Source organism: Papio anubis, chromosome 2 (genome assembly GCF_008728515.1).
Source record: "Papio anubis isolate 15944 chromosome 2, Panubis1.0, whole genome shotgun sequence".
NCBI lineage: Eukaryota > Metazoa > Chordata > Mammalia > Primates > Cercopithecidae > Papio > Papio anubis.
In genome coordinates this window covers 165142114-165169975 of record NC_044977.1, presented here as the reverse complement: position 1 = coordinate 165169975, position 27862 = coordinate 165142114, and the positions used below count along the sequence as shown (strand labels likewise).

Genomic DNA, 27862 nt, shown 5'->3' with positions numbered 1-27862 from the left:
AAAAAGAGCCCATATAGCCAAGACAATCATAAGCAAAAAGAGCAAACCTGGAGGCATCATGCTACCTGACTTCAAACTATACTACAAGGCTACAGTAACCAAAACAGCATGGTACTGGTACCAAAACAGATGTACAGACCAATGGAACAGAACAGAGACCTCAGAAATAACACCACACATCTATAACCATCTGATCTTTGACAAACCTGACAAAAACAAGTAATGGGGAAAGCATTCCCTATTTAATAAGTGGTGTTGGGAAAACTGGCTAGCCATATGCAGAAAACTGAAACTGGAGCCCTTTGTTACACCTTATACAAAAATTAACTCAAGATAGATTAAAGACTTAAACGTAAAACCTAAAACCATAAAAACCCTAGAAGAAAACTTAGGCAATATCATTCAGGACGTAGGAATGGGCAAAGACTTCATGACTAAAACACGAAAAGCAATAGCAGCAAAAGCCAAAATTGACAAATGGGGGTCTAATTAAACTAAAGCACTTCTGCACAGCAAAAGAAACTATCATCAGAGTGAACAGGCAACCTACAGAATGGGAGAAAACTTTTGCAATCTATCCATCTGACAAATGCTATACTTTTAATAAATGACATTTCCTTCAAATTTGTTTACATGAATTAAAACTGGAGGTTAAAAAATCAGTGAAAAAGAAAGGTAACAATGTCAAAATAACATAGTAAGAAACACATCCTCAGCTGAACAAACTGTAATGAATTGACTTTCTTTTTTGATGTCAGGGGCAAAGTTCACCCAAGACTGGAATCCCTGTTGATGTCTAATAAAAGGTTACAGAATTCTCAGGCCTTGAAAACTCAGTGTTGAACTGAAGCAGATTTCTTAGTTGCAGAGCTTCTCAGAGTCTTTACTAATTTCTAATAGAAGCCTATAAAACACATTTCCCAAATTTGATAATAGCAGACACATCGGTAGGGACTAATGTTTTCCCAACACATTTTGAGAAATGTTATTCAAGAGGTCTCAGCAATTCTCCTTTATGAGCCTCAGGATATCTTAATAGGCCTCATTAGATTGTAGCTATTATTGTGTGTGAAACACTTTACACATATTATTTTTAATTCATAACTCTCATGTATGCAAGACATTATTAGTGCATGTTATAATTAAGGAAAGAAATTCGGAGAGGTTAATGGATCCATCCAAAGCCACACAGCTAGTAAATGAGCTGTGTTTTAAACACAGATCTGCCTCAATCTACTCTTTTTTTTCCTCCTATATAAATACAATTTCTTTCTTCATAAATATTGTTGAATTCCATAGGTGCTCATTCTGTTTGCAGAAGAAGATGGTATTCTTCTATCTTTTAGAATTGATTACAATAAAGAATACACTTTTGATAAATTTAATGCTTACTTTAAATAGCTATTGTGGAAGGCAGATTGATAAAAAAACAAACAAACAAATAAACAAAAAACCCCAAAGGAATGAAATCATTCCATATGAAGCAGGATATAACCAAATTCTGTTGCTGAGTAAGACTTGAAAATTATTTTCAAGGCCGCATTAATGCATCATCTACTGGCTTTCCCCTGGCTTCTGCTGTTACTTTGCCAGATTCAGATTTGATTCAATAAGCAACAGTTTAAGAATAACCATTTATGAGCTATCCTTGCAATGCTCAGAAACATGTTCAACTTGAAAGCATCTTGGAGACTTTGTTGAACCAGAAGGATCATATCCTGTGCATTTCTTACTTTGCCCTGAAATAAAACCTCTACTTTTCTTGTCCTTGCACTCTTACTTGTAAAGCCTGGCCTATAAGCTTAAATATATTTTCCTGCAGGAACAATCCTTGCTACTTTACCTTTGCTTCAACCACACTAAATAGTTGACAAAGCACAACTGCCAACTTTAATGGGCTTCGCCTCCCCAGCCACTCCTCTCTTTACAACAAGGGTCTTCATATGCCAAATGGATGTTTTCTAAAGAGAACCATTCAATCAGCTTACTTTTCTAACTCTAGTGCTATCGAGTTAAAAACAAAAAAAAAAGTCTCCTTTTTTTTCTCAACTGTAGTGTGATGTTTTTCCTTTTATTTTATGAATTCAGGATGCCTGATTATTATAAACTGTTCAAGTTTTCTATCTTACATCACACGAAGTCCTCTGACTTAAATTATAACTCTTTATTTTAACTCTGTTTCCACCATAAGTGTGGAATTCTGAGGCTGTTAGATTTTACTTTTTGAAGCCAGTTTCCTATTTCTAAGACAGTTCAGGGTCTAAGAGAACAGGTTGAGAAATTCATCGAAGATTGTGGGGTGTTCAATCAAAGTACCCCTTCTTTGAAATTTCTTTCATATTTACTACAATGCCTTTTCTTTGTCTAATTTTGTTTTATTGTGGTAAGATCAATCTTCTTAATAAAGTTTTAAGTGTATAATACATTATTGCTGACTGTAGGTTGAATGCAGTATAGTAGATATCTAGAGCTTATTTATTTTGCTTAATTAAAACTTCATACCCATAGATTAGTTACATGGAACAATATTCTGTGAAAAGAGGTGGGAAAGGTTGGAGAAAAGTGAGATAATGACCTGGGAATATAAGTAGAATTGCCAGATGGACTACAGAATGCGCAGTTAACTTTGAAATTCAGTTAACAATGAAATTTTTTTCTTCTATAAGTATGTCCCATGCAATATTTGAAACATACTTTTTCTAAAAACTTTTTCATTGTTTATGTAAACTTCAAAGTTAATTGTTGTCCTGTATTTTTATTTGCTAAATCTGCAGCCCTAGATATGCGAAAAGTGTTGGTACAAAGGGCAAGAGGTGGTCATGAGTGAGAAAAACTGCATGTGGAGCTGGGTACACCAGGAAGGAGTTGGAAGAGGAAGACTCTAGAGGCAAGAATGACTATAGGAGTGAGCATAAAAAGGGAGGAAAGAAAACCTGCTCCTTAGTTCCTACAATTACACTTCATGAGAATATTTAAGAAATAAAATGAAAATAACCTAATCACTTGTATAAACAAATAGACAAAACATCAAATGTTAATGTTTTATCACATTCCCATGTAAAACACCAAATGTGGGCTTTTATAAATTCTGAATTCAAACTAGTTTTATTTTTACAAATCATTTCTCATTTTATCTGAAATAGTAACATCAGAACTGTATTTTGTAAAGTTTATTTTTTAATAAAATTGCATGTCTTTGGAAAATAGTTTATGTTCCAGGATTTGTTTCAAGATAATGTATATGTGTTTGCCCTGTATGTTTATTCCCCACACCTGTATTCTAAGCACATAGCTGACCCTTTTGCAGATAGACCTCTGAGATGTTTTGGCCTGGCAGAGATCTTCAGTTACCATCTGGCTAGGAAAAGCCTAAAAAGATAAATGCTAAGATTGCTTCTGAGGACAACTAGAGACAGAGGAAGTAAGTGACTGTCAGAGCAACAGGCATGAAGTAGAAAAATATTTCCCAGGAAAGAAAAAGAGATGGAGGAGGAGAATGGGATGGTGAGGACTGGCATATTTCCTTGTGGTAGTACTCTGCCTGTAGACTGGTGAGTGAATGATTTCCTTGAGATATGGTTGAGGAGGCTCATCCCTAGGGCAGACATAGAGATCCTCAGCCTTCCAAAGTACATCAAACAGCTCAAGTACAAATGGAGCATAGGCAGACCTGAAGGGACCCTGAGCACTAGGCCTGCTGTGCCTCAGTAGTAACCATAACACACTAATGGCTGATGACCCAGGGCCTTCCTCATTTCCAGGTATTACCTAAGACCTGGGAACCTTTGCATAACACTGGGCAAAGGGGGTGGTCCACACGCCCCCAATTAAATTTCCCACCAGCACAGCAGATATCTAGAGCTTACTTAGATAAGGTGAGGTGAGTCAGAATTAAGCTGATTTGGGAAAAAGAAAGTGAAATTTCTTGCACGCCTGTGGCCTAAGATTTATACCCATGCTACATATTTGCTTCATTTGAATTCCACGTTTACCAATTACTGGGAGGAAACCTTTTATTTTTTTTTTCCTGATAATTATGCCTAAGGTATCATGATATGAAATACTAATTTTATAATTTTTTTCTAAGATATTGTAGGTTATAGAGAAATTCCCAAATTGCTTGATTTTGATTCAAGTAGGCCAGACTGTAACTAATTGTGTTTCCTCTAAGATTTGAGAATAATTGAATCTGCTTTTGCTTTTGCCAAGTCCTAGAGAGTAGTGCTCGATATAATAATATTTCCCTAGCATTACTTCAGCAGTCAAACAAGAATATAATCCAAAAAGCCCCCTGTATTCACAATGACAATGCTCTTATGATGAAACCACAGAAAGAAGTTGTAATTAATGCAAGGAATAATGTGAACAATCTATTAACATAATCTGAATGAAATCCTTGCACTGTTAAATGCAGACACTAAGTGCTCGTATAATACTTTATTAATTAACAAAGTATTTATCCACAGGGAAATGAGGATAAGAGACCATACACTTTGTCAGACTACAGGAAAATGTATTAGTGCTTCATAAGAAATGCGTACAATTCAAACAATAGCATGATTATCTTTTTAAAGCAATTACATTTAATCTCAGAAGAAAGAATAAATACATTAATTCTTCCATGTTCCCTGATAAGCCACCAAGATACATAAGCGATCATTTTCTTTTCCTACAGCTCTGGAGGCTGGTGACAATTCAGCGTGTGCTGCTTAGACAACTTATACAGTGAAATACCACTTAGCACACAAAAACACATTATGAGATTAACTGACTTTTGGCTGAATAGAGTTCTCTTCCCTGGGAAGCTGTGGTTTGTACTTAACTTTGCACATTCCTTTCATCTTTGGAGACTTGAATCATGAGAAGGTGGATGCTTTAGTCTGGTTAGTATTGTTAAAACAGAATACCTGAGGCTGGGTAATTTATGAATAAAACAGTTTTATTTAACTCATGGTTCTACATGCTGGGAAATTCAAGAGCACGGTACTGATTTCTAGAAAGGCTTTCATGCTGCATCATAGCATGACAGGAAGTCAACAGGGGAGTGGATGTGAAGAAGGGGCCAAATAGGTAAAGGAAACTTGCTTTATAACAACTTGCTATTATGGGAACTAATCTATATCTGTGACAGCAGGAACTTACTTTTCAAGAAGGCCTTAACCTATTCATAGGGATACACCCCCCATGACTCAAACACCTCTGACTAGGCCCCACCTTCAATATTGCTACACTGGCAATAAAACTTCAATATGAATTTTGACAGGAACAAACCACATCCAAACCACAGCAGTGGATTGCCTATAATAATGGTGTTTGGTGTTGAATTCCAAGTCTGTTTTTTTTGTTGTTGTTGTTGTTGTTTTATCTTGATGTGCTGGGTTAAACCAAGTATCATCACCAAAAATGTCTTCTACCTTTAAAGCTCCAAATGGAAGGCAAAGTAGTTAGCATCATGATTTCTTTCTTTCGACCTCACTCAGCTCTTCTTGACCTTCCAGACCTGGGAGCTGATAAGCAGAAGGTCCACTCCGCATCATATTAGCAGATTGTGACATTATATGATGATCTACTTATAGGCCTTGTGGCCAACAACTAATACGACAGAGTTTTAGCCAACATGGCTCTTATTCATCACCTCCTAAGCAATAAACTGATTATCAGAGCTCCAGGTTCCAGCCCTATACCAGTCTCTTGTCAATCAGTATCAGAAGGTCTGCTCCAAATTCTCTTATGGTTGCTTCATAGCTGCCTCCAATGGCTACTGGCTTCTCAGAAATATCTCTTTCCAATTTAACCCGGGGACCAAGATGCAAAGTACTATGTGCCCTCAGATGTCATAATTCCTCACTGGGTTTGCAGCAGATAGATGAGAGCTAGTACAGGACTACAATGATAAAAAAAAAAAAAATGTATCCTGAATAAGATGTTCAATAGGATAAGGCATAGAATCAAGAGACCTAAGTCCTCTATGTCATATGGTATGACATTGAGAAAATAATTCAACCTTTAAGGCTTCTGTTTATGAGATCCATAAAATGGCTGTATTAATTATTTTTCTGTTGCTTCCTGGGGACTGTTGTGATGAAGAATTATTACTATATATGTGAAAGGGTTTTGTTTTTTTGAAAAGTACAGAATGTTAAAGAAATGCATTGCATCATTGAATTAAGTCAGCCCTTCATAATGTTTTTCCTAAAGCATGTCCATCAACCATTGCAATGTACCATGAAAAAATTGCTATAAATGTTACATGATCGAATACATTTGGCAAAAACTGCCTATGGTATCTTCTTCTAAAAGATGGATGATGCTTGTTGGCATAATAAAGATTCTGAAAATTCCTATCAAAAAGACACTTGTTAAATTTTAGTTAACTCAATGTTTTCCTTACTTTTTTGACCACTGAACTTTTTTTAAAAATGGCATTAGCCATGAGGGGAAAAGACATAAAAATATAAAACAACTACAAATATTTCATGAAACTAGTTTTCTATAAAGTATAATTTAAGAAGCTGGGTAGAAAACTGTTTCAAAGGTGACCCTGAAATGAAATGTGAAGACATCATAGTTTGTAAAAGAAAAGTTGCTTATTTTTATGTAAGTATTCTTAGGCTAAAGCTTGAATCGTGTCAATATGAAATAAAAAGGCATCCTATATTGTTTTCCACCAAGTTTTATGGCTTTCCATTCATCAATTTAAATATTATGATCATGATACTGATATTTCTAGGCAAAGGGCAAGGAGACAGTCAGAACTTCTCACATTCCTCATTGCTGCCACAGCTTCCTTCCCAACCACCCCGGTGAAAACCAAACATCGGAAAGGAGGAGGTAAGGGGAAAAGTGAACAAATCCTTTCAACCAACCCTGTATGTCAGGAGATGACTAAATAACTATAACTGAAATAATGTTCAGTTCTTATTGGCTACTTTGTTTTCTTCTCCAAGTAAAATTATAAGATCAGTATCATTTTCAAAATCTAGCAACCAGAGAACAGCAATGGGCCAGGTTTTGAGTTTGGTTTCCATGCATCTTATCACTTTCTCTCACTTCTCTGTCTCCATTTTCCTGAGTCATTTTTCTCATTGTGTCTTCTTTGGTTTTCTTTAGCAACTCTATTTCTTTCCTTTTTTTTTTTTTTAGATATCATTGATTGTAAGGTATACCATGGATTTAGTAATAGGTTGGGCAGAAAGAAAGTAGATATAGTGATTTTTTACAGCTCAATTCTGTAAAATCATATGATTTTATAAATTTATTTGAATAAAAGACAACCATAAAGTACTTGCTATTACACCAAACACAGTTCTAAGCCCTTTTTATTTATAATTCATTTACTCTTCGTAATTACTTGATCATAGATACTCTTGTCTTTATTTACAGATGAGGAAACTGAAGCAGAGAAATAAGGAATCTGTCCAAATCTCACAGCAAGTAAGTGGTAGAGGCCATATTCAAACTCAGCAATTCTTCCCACTGCCCTATTTGATCTCAAAAATCATTCTGAGCCTCAAAAAATGGATTATAGTTGATAAGCTATATTCCTGTTTTACACATCATAAAGTGCAATGAAGATTGGAACAGCATAATGAGTAACCTACAATCAACGATTTAGCTTTATATCTTACAGATATATATTACACTTCTACTAGGTGCATTCTGGTGCAGACTGTCCTTGGGGGAGTAAAGAGGTTCTGCCTCAAGGTGGTTACAGTTATGTTGGGGGAAAAAAAAGATATACACTGTAAACCAAAGTATAAGAGAAGACTGCCTTTTGGAATGCTACTGCATATGCTGTTTATAAATACTTCATTTATGGTTCCAGTTTCTTGCCTAAGATCACACAGTGATAAGTAGCAGGACTTGACAGTTTGTTATTTTTTGAAACAATATAATATTTAAAATATGTTAGATTTATTCAGTTCAGAATGTATGAATGTTTTCACCAAAGAACAAGTGTCTGCTTTACAGTCTTCATTGCAACCTGTTTTTTTCAATGACCTCATTCTTAAAATGAATTTCAAAAATGCCTTTCAGACATTCTATTTTGGTAGAGAACTTCTCTTAGTGGTCTTTTGACCTAATAAGCTGCAATGATATTATTGCTAATCAGAAATAGCAAGTATATGATTACAATACATTAGTGGGAATATGAAGCCAGTAACACTGAATTTTATTGAAATGCTGGAGAAAGTTGTCTTCTGTATAATTGAAAAAGTTGCATGGTATATTTTCCCACATGGACAACAAGCTGTCTAGGTAAAGGAATTCAGGGGGATTCTGAGGAATGTGGTACATATAGTCAGAGATAAGTTTTTTCTTGTTCATTCTGGAAACTGGCTTTACTCAGGAGAGATCTTGAGTTTCCTGGAGTCAAAATTGTATGTCCCAACACCTTACACTGATGGCTGAAGTGATCCAGTACTATCATCACTCCTCCACATGAAGTGACTGTATCTGGGAGGATCGACTCTCTAACTAGATAATACATTAAGTAGAATTGATCTTTGTGAAAATTTTATCTTTAAGCAAAGCTGAGTAGAAATGAAGTAGAGAGATTAAACTCTGGCACATTTTGAGGATGGGATAGCCTCATAGAAGGAGAAAGGGCCTATTAAAGATCGCTTGAAGCAGCTAAAATCAGAATTATAGTAATTCTCACACTAGTTTGCAAGTTCTTTTTCCAGTCACAAAAAGTCTCCATTAATTGTACTCATTAGAAGTCACTACTTTATGTCAGTGATGCTAGAGAATGAATCTGCCTGAAAGACTTCAAATTCAACATAGCCAGGACTTTGTCTTCAAGGAGGACTTTCCAGATGCTTCCAGAGAGATTGTTTTGTTATACGTTCTTAGTGAGCCCTGAATTTCTCATCATTTGCCACAATTATAGAAATTAGTTTAATCTGGCAACACCAGGATCCCTATGTTTCCAAATCCCCAACCCTCTGGAGTTACTCTTTTCTTTACCATTAATATAGTCAATTTGACTTCCTGTGTCCTTGAGGTAAGTGTAACCACCTATCCTATATCATTTAGAATTCCCATGAAAATAAAATTTACATTCTCCTTGGATCCCTCACTTCTTGGTCAGAATACTACTCGCATCTCAATTTTGATCGGCTTTCGCCATTTAATTACCACTCCCACTCACAGGTCTCACTCTCTTGCCTTCATTTTCTAAGTAGGATAACAAGCCATTTGGGTTTGCCTTGAATGTGGGACTTTCTGGGCTAAAACTGGAAAAGTCCTAAGCAAACTCAAACACCGTGCTCACCTTATTCTTTAAGAAAGCAATATGTAACTCTATTATGTGTAACAACTGCTGAAGAATTGGGAATAATGATGGTGAAATATAAGCAGAAAGAGAAAACAATGTAAACGAAAAGATCAGACATCAGCGTAGCCAAGGTGCCTTGTCCTCTCTATGCTTAGCCTTGGTTAGCTGACATGTTTCACTACAGAAAACTTTCTCTCACCTCCTTTTCTCCCTGAGTCCCAAGCTCCCCACAAAGTTCTTTTCTCTTGATCTACCTGGGAAAAAACCAAACATTGCTGTTACTTTGAAATAAAGGATAATTTAACTCCCCTAGTCTCCATCTCTTTACTAGAGACCATTCTTTGAGGCTTGGTTTTCATTGCCAAGTTTTGTTGTTTTTGTTGTTGTTTTTAATAACAAGGATGGTCCACCCTGACAGTCTCTCTTGAGGTACACAACAAACTTTAACAGTTCTAAAACTGTAGTCCATCTTCTAGGAATGGAGAGGTTCCAAATTAAATATGTAGGTAAACCTCAATATCAGAGAGTATTTGCTTGCCTTTTTGAAGGAGATGTTTGGCAGCATTTGGGGTGAAATTGGAACAGATCTGAGGTGAGTGGAAAACATCTTTCTGCAGCTAACACTGTACCTTGTATCAATTAGGCACTTAAAAACACCTATTGAAATGCCATAGGCCGGGCGCGGTGGCTCAAGCCTGTAATCCCAGCACTTTGGGAGGCCGAGATGGGCGGATCACGAGGTCAGGAGATCGAGACCATCCTGGCTAACACGGTGAAACCCTGTCTCTACTAAAAAATACAAAAAACTAGCCGGGCGAGGTGGCGGGTGCCTGTAGTCCCAGCTACTCGGGAGGCTGAGGCAGGAGAATGGCGTGAACCCGGGAGGCGGAGCTTGCAGTGAGCTGAGATCCGGCTACTGCACTCCAGCCTGGGCGACAGAGCGAGACTCCGTCTCAAAAAAAAAAAAAAAAAAAAGCCATAAATATCCTAAAACCATTTAAATAAAAAATACACTGAAAAATATCTTAACATGGAAAAAAGGTTGTCTCGATTAACAAGAGTCCCAACATATATGGGTTCCAGAGTTAATTCAATGGCTCTTTGCTGTTTTCAGGAGGCGTGTAACTTCCATCTTTCAAACTCGACCATCTCTGTACCTTTGCTGTGCCTCTTCTCATTGTCACGAGATGGCAGTCCTAATTTCACATGCAATAGACTGCATGGCCACATCAATGGAGGAAAATAGGGAAATATACTTCTGTTCTCTTTTCAATTGCGAAGAAAGTCTTTCCCAGCACTTCCCACCAGATTTGTCTTTCAGATTCATAAAGTTAAAGACAGGAAGCTAGGAAAACCAGGCTCTAAGTGAAAAATGCAGGCTCTCCTAAACAGCAGAGAAATAGAAGGCTATTGGTCAGGCAGCAAACAGAGACTTGTACTCGCAGGAAAAGTGGGCCATTATCAGTAAATTGAGGTAGTGAGATTTCCTGTAAAATGAATTTATGTATAGAATATCTGATAATTTTTAGACACATTTTGGCAGAGACTGAATAGATGTTCATCAGAATAATTTATTTCATGATATGCAGAAAGATTACCTTTCCCAGTACCTCTTCCAATTACAGCGGGCTGGTATGACTGAGATCCCACCATGGAAAGTGTGTAGAGGTGCCTTGGAGGAGATCTACTGAGAAAGCCACATCTCTCACATAAGACTAAGATGCAAATGAAAAATAACTTTTATTGATTTCTAGCACCACAATTTCTAAGTTTATTTGTTATTGCAGCATAATCTCTCCTGCCTCACTTAATATGCTCATCTAAGGAGAAAAATATTACTCAGACTTTCAATAACCCTTCTTTTGTGAATGGCATGCAAGGTCAAAATTGAAACTTATTCTTCATGATATATTTCTGTGGCTTCAGAAGTCAGCATATATTTACAAGTTGACTAGAATTTATGTCTTGAGAACCCCTATCCTTAGCAGAGTTTGTTTGTGCAAAGAAAAATGGACTGAGGAGGCCCAGCACGGTGGTGCATGCCTGTAATCCCAGCACTTTGGGAGGCGGAGGTGGGCGGATAACCTGAAGCCACCAGTTCAAGACCAGCCTGACTAACATGGAGAAAACTTGTCTCTACTAAAAATACAAAATTAACTGGGTGTGGTGGCGCATGCCTGTAGTCCCAGCTACTTGTGAGACTGAGGCAGGAGAACTGTTTGAAGCTTGCGGAGGTGGAGGTTGTGATGAGCCAACATGGCCCCATTGCACTCCAGCCTGAGCAACAAGAGCGAAACTCCATCTCAAAAAAAAAAAAAAAAAAAAAGAAAAAAAGAAAAAGAAAAAGAAGAAAAGAAAAATGGACTGAGCTGATTGAATTATTTTCATCATTTTAATAGAAGTGATTGCAAATTGAAGGTGAGGTTAGACTCAACTTCATTCTTTAAGATACTGTGAAAGGAAGCATTATGGGGTCAGTTATATATGGCCTTACTTTTTGTGTCAGTCATCATAATCCTGACTTTTATCACTGTGTCGTTCAAGCACTCACCAGCCTGCTGTGTGGGCAAATTTTGTTAGCCTCCAGGGATTATAAAGATGAACAGTGCCTTGTCCTCATAGAGCCAACTGTTTATATATTAACAATGAAAAATTCATGTCATATGAAGAGTAGTAGAAATGTATGCATGGTGCAATGTAACATAGAAGCAAATCTTATTAAATCTGCCTGGGGGATAATTCTGCACTATCTCTCAGACATAAAGCTCAACATAAGGCCCAAAGGATGATATCAGTGTTCAATAATGTTATCCTTTATCCTTACTCCAAAGCTATGTTCTAGCCTAAAAGCACTTTTCTTTTACAATTCTGTTTGCTCCAGAATTTTAGCTGTCATCAGTAGTGTGGTGACAAACAGATTCCCCCTTCCCAAATAAAGTCTTGATATATAACATTTACATTTACTAATTTCCATGGTGTGAACATTTTCATCATGGCCAATTTCAAGCTGCAACACTTTAAGAACCGGTCAAGAAAATTGCTGAATATTTAATTCACTATTTTGAGCATATATAAGCCAGCTCCCACACACCACTGGCATAATCTGATAAGATTATCCTAATCAGTATATCTTTAAGTATTTTTACACTTAAAAGGACTTTTAAAATTTTGGATTTTATGAAGATCTTTCATTCAACAAATATTATTTTTCCTTTTACTAGGTGCCCAGTCCTTTTATAGGTGCTGGAGATGGAGCAAGAAACAAAATAAACATGGCTCCTGCCTTTATGGTGTTTCTGATCTAGTGGACAATGATGACTATAATGAAGAAAAATAAAGTGGGGCAATGAGGGCACTGAGATCTTATAGGAAATACTACTTTGTATGTGGTGATCAGGGAAATTCTTATTGATCAGATCACATTTGCACAAGGTTTATAAAGAAGTAATGGAGAAAGCCATGCAGATATCTGGAAGAGGACACTGAGGGTGCAGAGACTCTGAAGGAGAAGTGTGCTTGGCATGTTTGAGGAAGAGCAAGAAGACCACTGTATCCTCATTGAAATGAGTAGGGAACACAGTGGCAGAGTGTCAGGTGATAGAGGTATACAGGTAAGATGGGAGGATACATACTATGGATTAACATTATTTATTAAATGCCTACTTTGTGGCCATAGAAATGGTAAGAGTATAAAGATTCTGTTTTATTGAATCTTTACAAGCCTCTGGGGGAGTTATTATCATCCCACTCCCTTACCAGTGATGAATTTGAGGCATAGAATAGTATTTTAGTTTGAGTTACCCAAGAAGCAAATCCTAAAGAAAGGGCCTGAGTTCAAGTGGTTTATTTGCGAGCTGATTGCTGAAGATGCCAGCAGGAAATGTGGAAAGTGAGTCAGGGAAGGGAAGAGAACAGAAAAATGATGAGATCTCAAGACAACTATCACTGTGGACAACTGGAGCTTAATACCACTGGAGAATTCTAGAGCTAGTGTAGAAGCATGACCCTCAGAGTTATCTCACTGAGGGGTTACAGAAATGGAATACGCATTATATATATATATATAAATTATAATAAAATATAATAAATTATAACTCCTAGCAGTTATAGGCTGGTGCTATTCCCAAAGGGTGCTAATTATCTGTACTTTCAGCCTATTGTACATTTGAACATGTATCCAGTCACCAGATGAAACATTTAGACAAAGATTCACAGGGGACAACAGTTAGTAGTGCTAGGTGCCCAAAACTGTTAATTCCAAAGAAGTTATGCGTGGCATACTGGGGACATTGACACTGGTATTTCACAAAATCAGAATTTACACACTAACCCATACTGCAGTGCTGGTGGAAGAAATTAAAAGATTGTTAGGACCTCAACTGGCCTACCTTTGTGTTACAGGGAAGGGAAATATGTTTTATTTCATAGAAGGCAATATACCCCTCCCATTTTGAATACTAGTACTGATTCATAATGAATATTACAACTAGTTTTCATCAGTAACCCCAAAATGTGACTAAGAATTATCATGGGTTTTATTTCAAAGTGATTGCCAATATAAAGAACATTTAGAGATGATGAGCTTTTTTTTCATATGTTTGTTGCCCACATAAATGCCTTCTTTTGAGATGTGTCTGTTTATACCCTTTGCCCACTTTTTGATGAGATTGTTTGTTTTTTTTCTTGTAAATTTGTTTAAGCTCTTTGTAGATTCTGGACATTAACCCTTTGTCAGATGGATAGGTTGCAAAAAGTTTCTCCCATTCTGTAGGTTGCCTGTTCACTCTGATTATACTTTCTTTTGCTCTGTGGAAGCTTTTTAGTTGAATTAGATCCCATTTGTCAATTTTGGCTTTTGTTGCCATTGCTTTTCATGTTTTAGTCATGAAGTCTTTGCCCATGCCTATTCCCTGAATGGTATTGCCTAGCTTTTCTTCTAGGATTTTTATGATTTTAGGTCTTACATTTAAGTCTTTAATCCATCTTGAGTTAATTTTTGTTAAGGTGTAAGAAAATGGTCCAGTTTCAGTTTTCTGCATATGGCTAGCCAGTTTTCCCAACACCATTTATTACATAGGAAATCCTTTCCCCATTGCTTGTTTTTGTGAGGTTTGTCAAAGATCAGATGGTTGTAGATGTGTGGTGTTATTTCTGAGACCTCTGTTCTGGTCCATTGGTCTATATATCTGTTTTGGTACCAGTACCACGCTGTTTTGGTTACTGTAGACTTGTAGTATAGTTTGAAGTCAGTTAGCGTGATGCTTCCAGCTTTGTTCTTTTTGCTTAGGATTGTCTTGGCCAAAAGAAATGCAAATAAATACCCCAATGAGATACCATTTCATACCAGTTAGAATGGTTATCATTAAAAAGTCATGAAACAACAGATGCTAGAGAGGATGTGGAGCAATAGGAACGCTTTTATACTGTTGGTGGGAGTGTAAATTAGTTCAACCATTGTGGAAGACATCATGGCAATTTCTCAAGGATCTAGAAGCAGAAGTACCATTTAACCCAGCAATCCCATTACTTTATAAAGGATTATAAATCATTCTACTATAAAGACACATGCACACTTATGTTTATTACAGCACTGTTCACAATACCAAAGACTTGGAACCAACTTAAATGCCCATCATTGATAGACTGAATAAAGAAAATGTGGCATATATACACCATGGAATACTATGCAGTCATAAAAAAAGGATGAGTCATGTCCTTTGCAGGGATATGGATGAAGCTGGAAACCATCATTCTCAGCAAACTAACACAGGAACAGAAACCAAACGTTGCATGTTCTCACTCATAAGTGGGAATTGAACAATGAGAACACATGGACACAGGGAGGGGAACACCACACACTGTGGCCTTTTGGGGGGTGGGGGACTAGGGGAGGGATAGCATTAGGAGAAATACCTAATGTAGATGACAGTTGATGAGTGCAGCAAACCACCATGGCCCGTGTATATCTATGTAACAAACCTGCACATTCCTCACATGTATCCCAGAACTTAAAGTATAATAAATAAATTAAAAAATTAAAAAAGAATGTTTAGGAAAAATCAGTGAGGAGTTTTTCTTGAAGTCTAAACTCACAGTAATTTAAATAGACCAGAGATTTCCACCAGCAATGGTGCCAAAGACACAGGAGTTACTTGATATCACTGGAGATTAATTTTTTTCTTCTCTCTCTGTTACAGTGATAGCACAGTTCAGAGGACCAAGAAGCTGAGGGATAGTGCAATGTGAGGCAATACCCTTAATGGTAAGAGAAAGGGGAGGGTTGGAATATTGTGTTAAAAAATAGAACTGAGACATTTTCAGTGAAGAGTTGCTATGTTTGTCCAAGAGGCCTCATCATGTCCACATATAAATAGATATGAAGCAGCTCTGGCTTTCAGGGAGCAGCCCAAGTGTGCCTGTGGTCTCTCAGCTCATCCGTACGTGACATTTCACAAAAAGAGATGGAGAGTGGAAGTGACTGGAAAGAACCCTTTGGGTTATACTGATCATTGCTGTGTGCTCTATGAAACTCCACTATCTGAAAGGTAGTGGTCAGGAATTCAAAGAAAATCCTACAGAGAGTGTGATACAGAAGGTTTTGCATAAATTAAACGTAACACAGCCATTCCCAGACCTCTGAGATCTTGTTTTTCTCTCCAATCTCCAGTTAGATTATTTATTTGAAATGGTATCGAATATGCCTGTCCCTAGGCTAGGAGTAAAATAGCAATTTTGATGCTGAACATAAGGAGAAGAGAACAAAAAGATTAAAGCAATCAAAACAAAATGGGGCATGTTTTGGAAAAAGGCTAAAAACATGGCAAAGAGAATACCATTCTTTGCTGATACGCAAAGAGCCAAAATTTAAATAAATAAATGTTAAGGCCATGTTCAAGATAAGCACAATTGTTGGGTATAGAAAAATGAAAAATATAGCAGAAAAAGACATGATCAAAACCAGTGGTTTAAAACCATTTTTAAAACAGCAGAATGCTTTTATTCCAGTGTAATTGTACATGAAATTCAATTGATAAAGCAGATAAAAATGCAGCTGCTCCAGTAGAATAAGGGGAGACCAAAGGCACTGTACCTCTGCCTCTCTGTTTTCCTGCAGCTGCTCCTGTAGCCCTGCCAAGGAATTCTTACACTCTGCAAAATGGAATTTGAAAAGCAAACATTGTAATGCCACAACTTCTATCCATTGCATAGTTTTATAGGTGTTAAAATATTATTAACTCCTTTTAAACTGGTAGGTATACACTAATAAAGTTGCAGGCCTTTCTCCTTTCTTGTGTTCACAATTCTACTTCTTAAAAATAGAGTTGGAAGATGTAACAGCTGACTAAAGTACAAAAATTGAGCCAGCCTATCTCACACTTTTTGGTGCCCCTGCTGATATTGGCAGGAGAGAACTGTATGTGGATGATGTGCAGTATTCACATCAGTAATAAAATTCTTGTCTGCCCCTTATGGTCTGATTTATTTTAACTTCTTATTGTCTCTCAGATCCTTGACCCAGGGACTGTTGGTAATTTGCATTGCTTCTACTGAGTAAGTCGGATATGTTTAATATTTATCTTCAATAGGTCAGAGACCTTAGGTGAACTTTGTATCTAGTTAACTGGAATGATTAATTCATACATCCAAAAGCTAAAGGGTGCTTTCTGTGAATTGTCAGCATCCATTCTTTGAAATGCAACAGGACGGTTTAATAGCTTAAATGCACTGGTGTTGAAGGTTTGAGGAGGGCTCAGTGCTTCTTGGTCTCATGTGGAACTAAAGGCACAGAAGCGAAAAAGACTATTTAGCCCCTGCTTAAGCCATAACCAGGACAGAGAAGTGCTTGGCCCTGTAATTTAAATCATTAATCTCCAGTGAAGAAGAGAAGGTGGGTTTATGTCACTTCTGAGTGGATAATCTGAGGAATGAAAAGGCAACCTATAATATGCTTGCTGTTAAAAGAGAGACAGCAGTCAGAGCAGGGCTGGGAGACATACAGACATTCAAATTCTTAAGGCTTCCCTGCTTCCAGCTTGCTTTCTCATCTGTAAAATTGGAACAAGAATAGCTACAAGACTGGGTGCGGTGGCTCATGCCTGCAATCTCAGCCCTTTGGGAGGCTGAAGTGGGAGGATTGCTTAAGGCGAAGAGGTAGAGAGAGAGGCTGCAGTGAGTCATGATCATGTCACTGCACTCCATCCTGGGCCACAGAGTGAGACCTTGTCTCAAAAAGAAAAAAAAAAAAAAAAGTAAAAGAAGGAACAAAAGAATAGCTACAACGATAGGTTCAACTATTCAAAAATATTCACTGTTTCTACCAACTTTGTATCAGGAATAAACTTTCCTATTTCATTGACATTGGATTTAGTCATGCAACTGGGTGGACCTCATCCTGGGCAGGAAGTACTTCATATTTTGGCTTTGGCCTTGAACTTGCACAGCTAGTGGGATATCAGAAGATGTGATGCAGTAACAGTTTAAAACATGCTTATCATGAGAAAAAATGCTCCAGCTATCCTGATGTCTAAGGAGTAGGAGAGGCTTGTTGAGTAGACCTGGATCCAACCTTCAGCTGGAGGTCAAGTCCAGCCTACATCACCAACCCCCTCATTGACCCACAGATAGGAGAACAAAAATAAATATTTTTTCTAAGTCCTGGGTTTTAGGGTGCTTTGTTACACAGCAATAGTTAATATACTTATATATAGGTTATTATAAAGATTAAATGAGGTGACGTATATGAAACATCTTAATACAATGCCCATCAACCATTAAACGCTCAATAAATCATTTCTGCTATTATAAACAATGTTCATATTAGCATTTGGGTTATTTTTCCTTCAAATGTTGCTGGTGAAAAAAGGGATAGCACATAGCCTTTTGGCTGGAGTCTTGGCCTGGTGAGAAAAAGCTTGGCAGAGTACATTGCGAGGCAAGTCTCCTTTATACTGCCCTACCCTTCTAGTTCTTTCACCTCCGTTGTGGAGCACTGCAAGCAATGGCAAGATTAGACATTTCTTTGGGATTTTTTTTCTTTTGGAAAGAGGTCTTTTCGTGGCAACCAACTAAAATGGTAGGCTTTCCACAAGCTTCTTTGGGTGTGCAGTTGTAAGCATTTGGATGCTTGTGGTCTGATGCCGGCTCTGCCACTAGTTTCCCTGTTGCCTGAGGAACTTAACCTCCCTGTATTGCACTTCCCTGATTTACATAATGGGGCTGATTATAATTGCCAACCTCACAGGATTGTTGTGCGAATTAACTAATGTTTGTAAAGTGCCTAGAGGTCCATAGATGAAAGGTGCTATATAAGCCTATTATTATGTCATCAGAAATGAAATTCCAATAAGATTACACTTCCATTTAAATTCCCATTAATTTTGTCATCATTCTAGATTAATTCTCACCAGTTTTCTAGAGCAAATAAATAAATAAATAAAGAGAAAAGGGTGATATATTAAAACATGAAGCATTCACATGAAAAGGAAATTAGCTAGGAAAAGCTAACACTTAGAAGTGATTTTTAAATTATTATCCTTTAATGAGCCCTGATCATGTAATCAATATTATGTAAAACCTAGATATGGTCTCTGAGTTTACAAACTAAATTATAAACCTGACTGATTAAATAGCTAACATTTTCTATTTCAAGTGTGTAGAAATGAATGCTATATAAAGGCCTATAACTCAACTCATTTTTAAATTGGACCTCTTGTTATAGGAAATAACCCCAAAAGATTAAAAGTGTATAAAGAGTATGTTTATGAGGTTATCATGTGGTCTGGTTAATTCTATATTAAGTCCATGTGAATTAGTGTTGATAATCAGACCTACTTAAGTGACCTGCAGGTAATTAGTACCATAAAGTTTGATTATAAATCCTCTCATAAAATCAGGAAACGTTAGATCTTGAACATCTGATTTAATCCCCTCATTTTACAGATAAGAAAACAGAGACCTCGAGTATTTAAATAGTTTACATAAAGTCACATATCTAGAGGTTGGCAGATTTGGGCCCCAAAGTCTCCAACTGATGCTGTTTCCAACACAGCTATTTGTACCTATGAATAAGAAAATTAGTTACTTATCCATGTTGTAACATAGATTATCTCTTCCATGCTCTTGGCATTGGGGATATAGTAGATAGATATTTCAAGTCTTCATTGTTCACTGAAGTAAGTTTTTTGTATTAATACTAGTAAAATGGCTGCCTTCATTTGGATACCATGCTGATTTCAAAAAATAAGACATTATTCTGGGTGTCCTAAATACATAGAAATGAGTCCTTTTTCCAGGACTGTTGACAAGAGATGGCAGATGGGGCCTTGGAATCTGTTTTCTTCTTTGGAAATCCAGGGGGTGGAAAAACATCCAGTTCTCCAATTCTAAAGATCTGTGCATCTGAAATGCTGGGTTCATTAGAAGTAAAGAATCGTACTAGATCCTATGCTTTAACAAGGACAGTTCACTGGATTCCTTTAAATTGTAATGCCAGTAGAAGGAGATGGATGCTGTCGCTTCATTTTCCATTAGGTAGATGCTACATACAGATAATAAAGGAAAAGTCTATTTAGAGGCCTAATGCACACTTATTTCTTAGGTTGCCTCATGCTGCTGATGTCTGAAGATGCAAATTTTCTTTTTAAAATTGGGAGTGGTATCAAGTCCAACTAAACTTCACTGGGTTATGGATGAAGGAAATTATGTTCCATTTGATGACTGCAGTGATGCCAAAAGAAACCGGAAAGACAAATGCCTGCCTTAAATATTGAGACAGAGATAGATGGACTAAAAGATGCACTATAGGAAAACAGCAACAAAAGCTTTAGTTAGTGAGAATCTTATTCCTTCGCTAGATTCAGTTCATCTTTTTCACTCCAGTACCAGCTTTACCCATAAATTATTTTTCTGTTTCTAAGAAATTGAAATGTTGGTTGCTCAACACTAAGGTGTGTAATCCTGAGGACTTCTTCATTTATTCCTACGTTCATTCATTCAATACTTTTCAAGCACCTCCTATCTTGTGGGATGCATTTTGGGAGGTGTTGTATGTAGTGACAAATATTATTGCTAATTTTTACATCATATTGTATATGTCATATACTGTTCTATCTGTCTTATGTATATTAATTCATTTGATCCTCACCACAACCCTATGATGTTGTAATTATTATCCCCATTTTACAGATGAGGAAAATGAGAGAGGTTGAGCAACTTGTTCAAGGTCATTGTATTAGTCATGTTTTTCATTTTCTGTATCTTATGTTTTGAAATCTTAAAAATCTTGGTGGTCAGTGAAGTCTGTCCTTCCAAGGGTGAGCCACTCTTTAGAGATAACAAAGGGCTAGGCCATGAGCATACCTTTCATACCCAAACCAACTAATCTCCAATCACCTGCTTTATGTAGTCTCATACACCAAGCCAATATTTCCTCTGACCTAAATTATTCCAGGGTCAGATACCGGGCAACTAAGACCACTCCCATAGCCCAAAGCCCATTGGAATTATTCAAACTAGTCAATCCTGAACATGTTATTCTACCCCACCTTGCCTTTCGTACAGAAACACCAATAAAACCTCTGGCCTAGGCTTCCTCCAAAGCCCTATTTCTGTCTCCTATCCAAATCTGCTGTCTCTTCCTGTGGCCCTGCATGGCATGCCACACCTCTTGTTTCTCAAAGTGTGAATGACATTAAACTTTTCTTTCAGTGGCATTGATGTTTCCATGTCATCTATCAGTCACCGTGTTAAATTAAGACCTGAGCACTATTTACTTATAAATTTGAGTCTGTGCTCTTAACATATGTGCTATACTAATATAAATAATAACTTTAAAGGGCTCATTGTTTTGTTGGGAAACAAAGTGAGAACCAAACTGTTATAAAATACCATGTAAATACAATCATAAAGAGATCATTGTTATAACTGGCTTATTTGATAGCAGTATTATCAGTGTGAAAATGTATACCCTGGTTTAATTCATATTTGGAGAAGTTTGTGTGAACTTGCTTGTTTTTATTTAGTTCATTTGAATTCAACAAATATTTAAGCATTTATTATATGCAGACACTTTGTCAGTTACTGAAGACACACACACAAAAAGGGAGCAGAGGATAAAATGCAACTTTGAGTGGTGGAGTGGAGAACACAGGTACTTAAATAGCAACCATAATACAGTGTAATAGATGCAAACACAGAGGAATGACTGTGAGAACTCAAGGGAGGGGTAATTAGTTTTGATCCTAAAAAGCAGATGGGGCAGGTGTGCAGTAAAATTCCTGTGAAGAATTAGAAATTAGGAAAGTTTTGTGGGAGACGGCACAGGCTGGGGGCAGGAAAAGAGTGTGAAGTTTCATTTAGTTTGAAAGGAACAGAATTAGCCAGGATTTTGAGGCATGTTGTTATGCAAATCTGATGAATTGGTTTGTGTCTTTGAAGATCTGATTTTGTGGAATACCAAAAATGAGACTGGATTATTGATATGGTTTGGCTCTGTGTCCCCACCCAAATCTCATCTTGTAACTTCCACAATTCCCACGTGTTGTGGGAGGAACTCAGTGGGAGGTGATTGGATTACTGGGGGAGGTGGGTCTTTCCTGTGCTGTTCTGGTGGTGGTGAATGAGCCTTACAAGATCTGATGGTTTTAAAAAATGGGAGTTTCCCTGTGCAAGCTCTCTTTGCCTGCCACCATGCACGTGAGATGTGACTTGCTCCTCTTTGCCTTACGCCATGATTGTGAGGCTTCCCCAGCCAGGTGGAACCGTAAGTCTAATTAAACCTTGCTCTTTTGTAAATTGCCCAGTCTCGGGTGTGTGTTTATGACGTACAGCACGAAACAGACTAATACAGTAAATTGGTACCAGTAGAGTGGGGCACTGCTGAAACTATACCCAAAAATGTGGACGTGACTTTGGAACTGGGTAATAAGCAAAGGTTGGAACAGTTTGGAGGGCTCAGAAGAAGACAGGGAAATGTGAAAAAGTTTGGAACCTCCTAGAGACTTGTTGAATGGCTTTGAACAAAGTGCTGTTAATGATATGGACAATGAAATCAAGGCTAAGGTGGTCTCACATGGAGACGAGGAACTTGTTGGGGAATGGAGTAAAGGTGACTGTTGTTATGTTTTAGCAATGAGACTGGCAGAATTTTGCCCCTGCACTAGAGATTTGTGGAACTTTGAACTTCAGAGCGATGATTTAGGGTATCTGGTGGAAAAAATTTCTAAGCAGCAAAGCATTCAAGAGGTGGCTTGCGTGCTGTTAAAACCCTTCAATTTAAAAAGGGAAACAGAGCATAAAAGTTTGAAACATTTGTAGACTGACAATTTGATAAAAAGAAAATCCAATTTTCTGAGGAGAAATTCAAGTTGGCTGCAGAAATTTGCATGAGTAATGAGGAGCTGAATGTGAATCCCCAAGACAATGGGGAAAATGTCTCCAGGGCAAGTCAGAGGTCTTCATGGCAGCTCCTCACAGCACAGGCCCAGAGTTTTAGGAGGAAAAAATGGTTTAGTGGGTCAGGCCCAGGATCCCTCTGCTGTGTGCAGTCTAGGGACTTGGTGCCCTGTGTCCCAGGTGCTCCAACCATTGACTAAAAGGGACCAACAGCTTGGGCTGTTGCTTTAGAGGGTGGAAACCCCAAGCCTTGGCAGCTTCTATGTGGTGTTGAGCCTGCAGGTGCTCAGAAGTCAATAATTGAGGTTTGGGAACCTCTACCTAGATTTCAGAAGATGTACGGAAATGCCTGGATACCCTGGCAAAAGTTTGCTGCAGGGGCAGGACCCTCAAGGAGAACCTCTGCTAGGGCAGTGCAAAAGGAAAATGTGGGGTGGGAGCCCCCCCACACAGAGTCCCTACTGGGGCACTGCCTGGTGGAGCTGTGAGAAGAGGGCCATCATCCTCCAGACTCCTGAATGGTAGATCCCCCGACAGCTTGCACAGTGCACCTTAATGCCACAAACACTTAATGCCAGCCCATGAAAGCAGCCAGGAGGGGGTCTATACCCTGCAAAGCCACTGAGGTGGAGCTACCCAAGACCATGGGAACCCACCTCTTGCATCAGTGTGGCCTGGATGTGAGACACGGAGTCAAAGGAGATCATTTTGGAGTTTTAAGATTTGACTACCCCGCTGGATTTCAAACTTGCATGGGGCCTGTAGCCCCTTGGTTTTTGCCAATTTCTTCTATTTGAAATGGCTGTATTTACCCAATGCCTCTACCCCCATTGTATCTAGGAAGTAACTAACTTGCTTTTGATTTTACAGGCTCATAGGCAGAAGAGACTTGCCTTGTCATGGTTGAGACTTTGGACTGTGGACTTTTGAGTTAATGCCAAAATAAGTTGAGACTTGGGGGACTGTGGTAAGGTATGATTGGTTTTGAAATGTGAAGATAAGAGATTTGGGAGGGGCCAGAGGTGGAATGATATGGTTTGGCCCCGTGTCCCCACCCAAATCTCATCTTGTAATTCCCACAATTCCCATGTGTTATGGGAGGAGCCCAGTGGGAGGTGATTGAACTATGGGGGCAGGTCTTTCCTGTGCTGTTCTTGTGGTGGTGAATGAATCTCACAAGACCTGATGGTTTTAAAAAAAGGGAGTTTCCCTGCTCAAGCTTTTTTGCCTGTTGCCATTCATGTAAGATGTGACTTGCCTTCTGCCATGATTGTGAGGCTTCCCCACCCATGTGGTTCTGTAAGTCCCATTAAACCTCTTTCTTTTGTAAATTGCCCAGTCTCAGGTATGTCTTTATCAGCAGCATGAAAATGGACTAATACAACTATATTCATAATTTTAAGCCCAGATCACAGACAATACTGTATGGCAGTGGGGAGCAGGTCAGAGCAGTAGAGAGTGACAATTTTTGGAACTTGATAGACACAATTTTTGGAACTTGATAGACACAGAACTTGAGTTCACATCTTGATTTTCTAACTCACTGGTTGGATGTCATTGGGTGAATTACTTAATCTCTCTGAAGTCCAATATGAATAATTTTGCCTACCTAAGATGTGTAAAGCACCTAACTAAGGCAAAAAGAAAGTTTTCTTTTACCATCTGGACAAAAGATTCTAGTCGATTTTAGTCAAAATATATGTAGAAGTACAGAACCCCCACAAAGATTGCATGAATTTTAAGACTATTCTAAAAGCTATGGCAGCAAGATTCAAAACAGGTTTTTGCTAATATCCATTATAATATGGGAATTATTAAAAATAAGATGTACCAATTTTCTGCCTTGTTTTCTCCTTTGATCCCTTAGTAGCAGTCTCTTGTTTGGATGGGCCTGAAACATGAACTGGTTTGTGAACTCTTGAACTATAAGTGGCTGGGGATATTATATCAGCAGAGTGTTACTCATATCATGCAAGAATTATAAATGAAAAGCAGAATGATGTATCAAATTGTTAGTGGCTTACTTTCATTTCCCAATGAGTATTTTTCTTTTCTTTCAGTCTTTCTCTTTCTTTTTCTTTTTTTTTTCTTTTGAGACTGGGTCTTACTCTGTGACCTAGTTTGGAGGGCAGTGGCACAATCTCAGTCTCTGTTCACTGCAACTTCCACCTTCCAGGGTCAAGCAATCCTCCCATCTTAGCCCCCCAAGTAGCTGGGACCACAGGTGCACTCCACCACACCTGGCTAATATTTTGCATTTTTAGTAGAGATGGGGTTTCACCATGTTGCCCAGGCTAGCCTTGAACTCCTGAGCTCAGGTGATCCACCCACCTTGGCCTTCCAAAGTGCTGGCATTACAGGTGTAAGCCACCGAACCCGGCCTCCAGGCAGTATTTTTCATTTGCTTTTCATCACCAAATGATCAGGCCCCAACATCTCTTCCAAGTCTTCCTTCTTGGTCGCTGTATCAGATTTCCCTGGAGGATGCACACACACCATTTTATGAGTGTTTGCTATGTTACCTGCAGTTTGGGACGCTCGCTACATTTGCATATATTACAATGACCTTGGTTTTAAGCTTACTAAGCACTAACACATTTGAACTCATCTGCTTTAGGCCTCCCTCTTGTCAATCGTAAGAGTTGGATTGATCACTGGATAATCTTTACTTCCAATGTGACACATATTCATTTATCATTTGATTTCATATTAGAGACTGACAGAAGTTGATTTATTGTGGATTAGTAGAGTAAATTCAGCAGTGTGTTGTTTCTTGATGCCACCTTAACAAGAGTTCATAGGGAGAAATCTGGAGTTAGACTGCCTAGATTATATCTTGACTCCTTCATATGCTGGTCTGGTGACATCAAGACAAATACCTTAATTTCTACGGACCTCAGTCTTCTCAAGCATAAAAGTACCTACTTCATAGAGTTGTGGTGTTAATTAAATGAGATAACATTTAGCCCAGTGCCTGGTATGTAGTAAGTACTCAAAAGATATTAGTTACCATTTTTATTGACAAGGACAACTCAGTGCAACTAACTTCCCTATGCTGTCCATTACATTAGCCACCAGATGTGGTTATTTATATTTAAATTAATTAAAATTAAATTGTAAAAAATCAATTACTTAGTTGCACCAGCTACATTTCAGGGACTCAACAGCCACATGTGACTAATGGCTACTGCTAGATTATGCACATATGGAATATTTCCATCATCATAGAGAGTTCGGTTGGACCATACTGACAATAACATTGCCATCAAACCCTAACAATAATGAAAGAAAACTGGCAAATGCACCACATACTTAAAAAAATTCAGTTGTCTGTTCTGCTAGGGCTTTAAGCTCAAAGAAATCCGAGATACCTAGTTTAAGTGTGTGTCACCCTTTTGAAACAATTATAGCCTTATTTTTTTCCAGTTGTTTTGTTTCTCCCTGCCCCCTCTCCTATTTTAAATATCTCTCTGATGGAGTTACATTCCATATGTAACATTGTTACAGGTGCAAAATTGTTTCTTTTAATCCTGAATGCGGTAGCACATGTGCAGCAACAGCACTGAAGGCCAACACACTATTACTGTGCATCCAGGCCTCTCTCTCACAGTCTGTGGGTCAACAACGTTCTTCTTTGCTTGCTAATGCTTTATTGTCTCTTAGTATACATTGGAATAATAATGGTAATTTATGCAGATATTTTGTATGCATAGCAAATAATGAGAAACACCTGCAGAAATTTCCCTCCTTCTCTGAGTTCAGCAACTAATTATATTTTTAAATAATGGCTACCATTGAACACAATTATCCAAATCACTTTAAGTAATGGAATCTTTTTAAGGTGTTTTTGAAAATTTTAGCACAGTTTTTAAACACTCATTTTTATCTAGATGATGGGAGAAAAAAAAAAGGCTAGTGGGCGGCTTACTCACCCAAAAAGCAGTTTCTGCCAAGAATAGATCGGTCCGGAATATTCCTCTGGGCCCAGTCTTCACTCCAGAGGTTATGACCAGCTGATGAAAACCAGGTTTTCCAAAGAGCTTACCTTCTTGATTTTGGTGCCTTGCTCTTCTTCCCTTTCTTCCTTTCTTAATGTAATATAAAAATAATTAGATTGCCTCTAAAAATTCTCTGTTTTAAAAGCACAAATTGCCACATGATTTTCCCTTCTGTCAATTTAATAGTTTGAGTGGGAAAAGCACTGGCTGGCAAGTCCGAAGACCTAGATGTTTTGTCTTCCTCGGTCTCCATTTCCTTTTCCATACATTTGGAAAGTGGAGACAGATCAATTCCTAACACCTTTCTAACTCTAAAATCTGCAACCCCATGACAGCCACAGATCTTTGTACCATAGCACACCAGGAATCAGGTTTAGCAAAGAGAATCTGAAAAATAAAAGTGGCTAGCCAAGAGCAAGGCCAATAAAAATACATATTTTCCTCTCCATATTGAAACTTTGGGTTGTGTTCTTAATTGGAGCAAAGTTCCAGTAACTCGATGTATATGTGTGTAATGTGTGTGTATATTTACGTGTGTGTACATATCTGGAGGTTGGAAGTTAAATCCTCAGACACACACACACACACATATATAAATACACATATATAAATAGAACAATTTGGAGAATTTACATCTTCCTTTTAGGCACTGTGGCATTGCCAGCATGATGTGAAGGTGATCGATTTCACTTCCTAACATTTCTAACCCCCCTTCTATGTGCCTACCAGGAATTACTGCTCCGTGGAAGGAAAAATCAGCTCTTGCATAAATCATATCTTTTTCTGTCAGATTTGGGTTTATTTGGTCGACTGGCATTTATGGAGTGCTCCTTAAAAAATGAATAAGTAATAAGAATTCCTGACCTCATGGAGTTTACAATCTGGAGATGGAGGTAAGTGCAGTATCAATCAAATTCAAAATAAAATGGATGAAAATAAAATAATATGTAGGAGCTTAGAAGAAACAACTGTTTATTTTCACATGGGAAATTAAGGAGAATCTCTTGAAAGAGGTAAATTTGAGCAGGACTCTAAAGAACAACAAATAGTGAGCTTATGTGTTCCAGATTTTAGTCTATAGACTAGCACTACTGTATACTGAAGTTTAGCTAATCTAATTGATAAAAGCATAAAGGAGAAAAAGAAGAAAAATGAGATAAATGTGATGATTTTTAAAAACTAAATATAGCTA

General features: G+C 37.8%; 1 long non-coding RNA gene across 1 annotated transcript; it reads left to right on the top strand.

Annotated features, from left to right (window-relative positions):
* Positions 1-505: 505 nt before the first annotated feature.
* Positions 506-20446, top strand: LOC103882389. Its single transcript, XR_002520567.2, has 4 exons — positions 506-6831; positions 7384-7434; positions 15478-15542; positions 19878-20446. It is a non-coding gene; the product is annotated as an uncharacterized LOC103882389 (long non-coding RNA).
* Positions 20447-27862: the final 7416 nt, after the last annotated feature.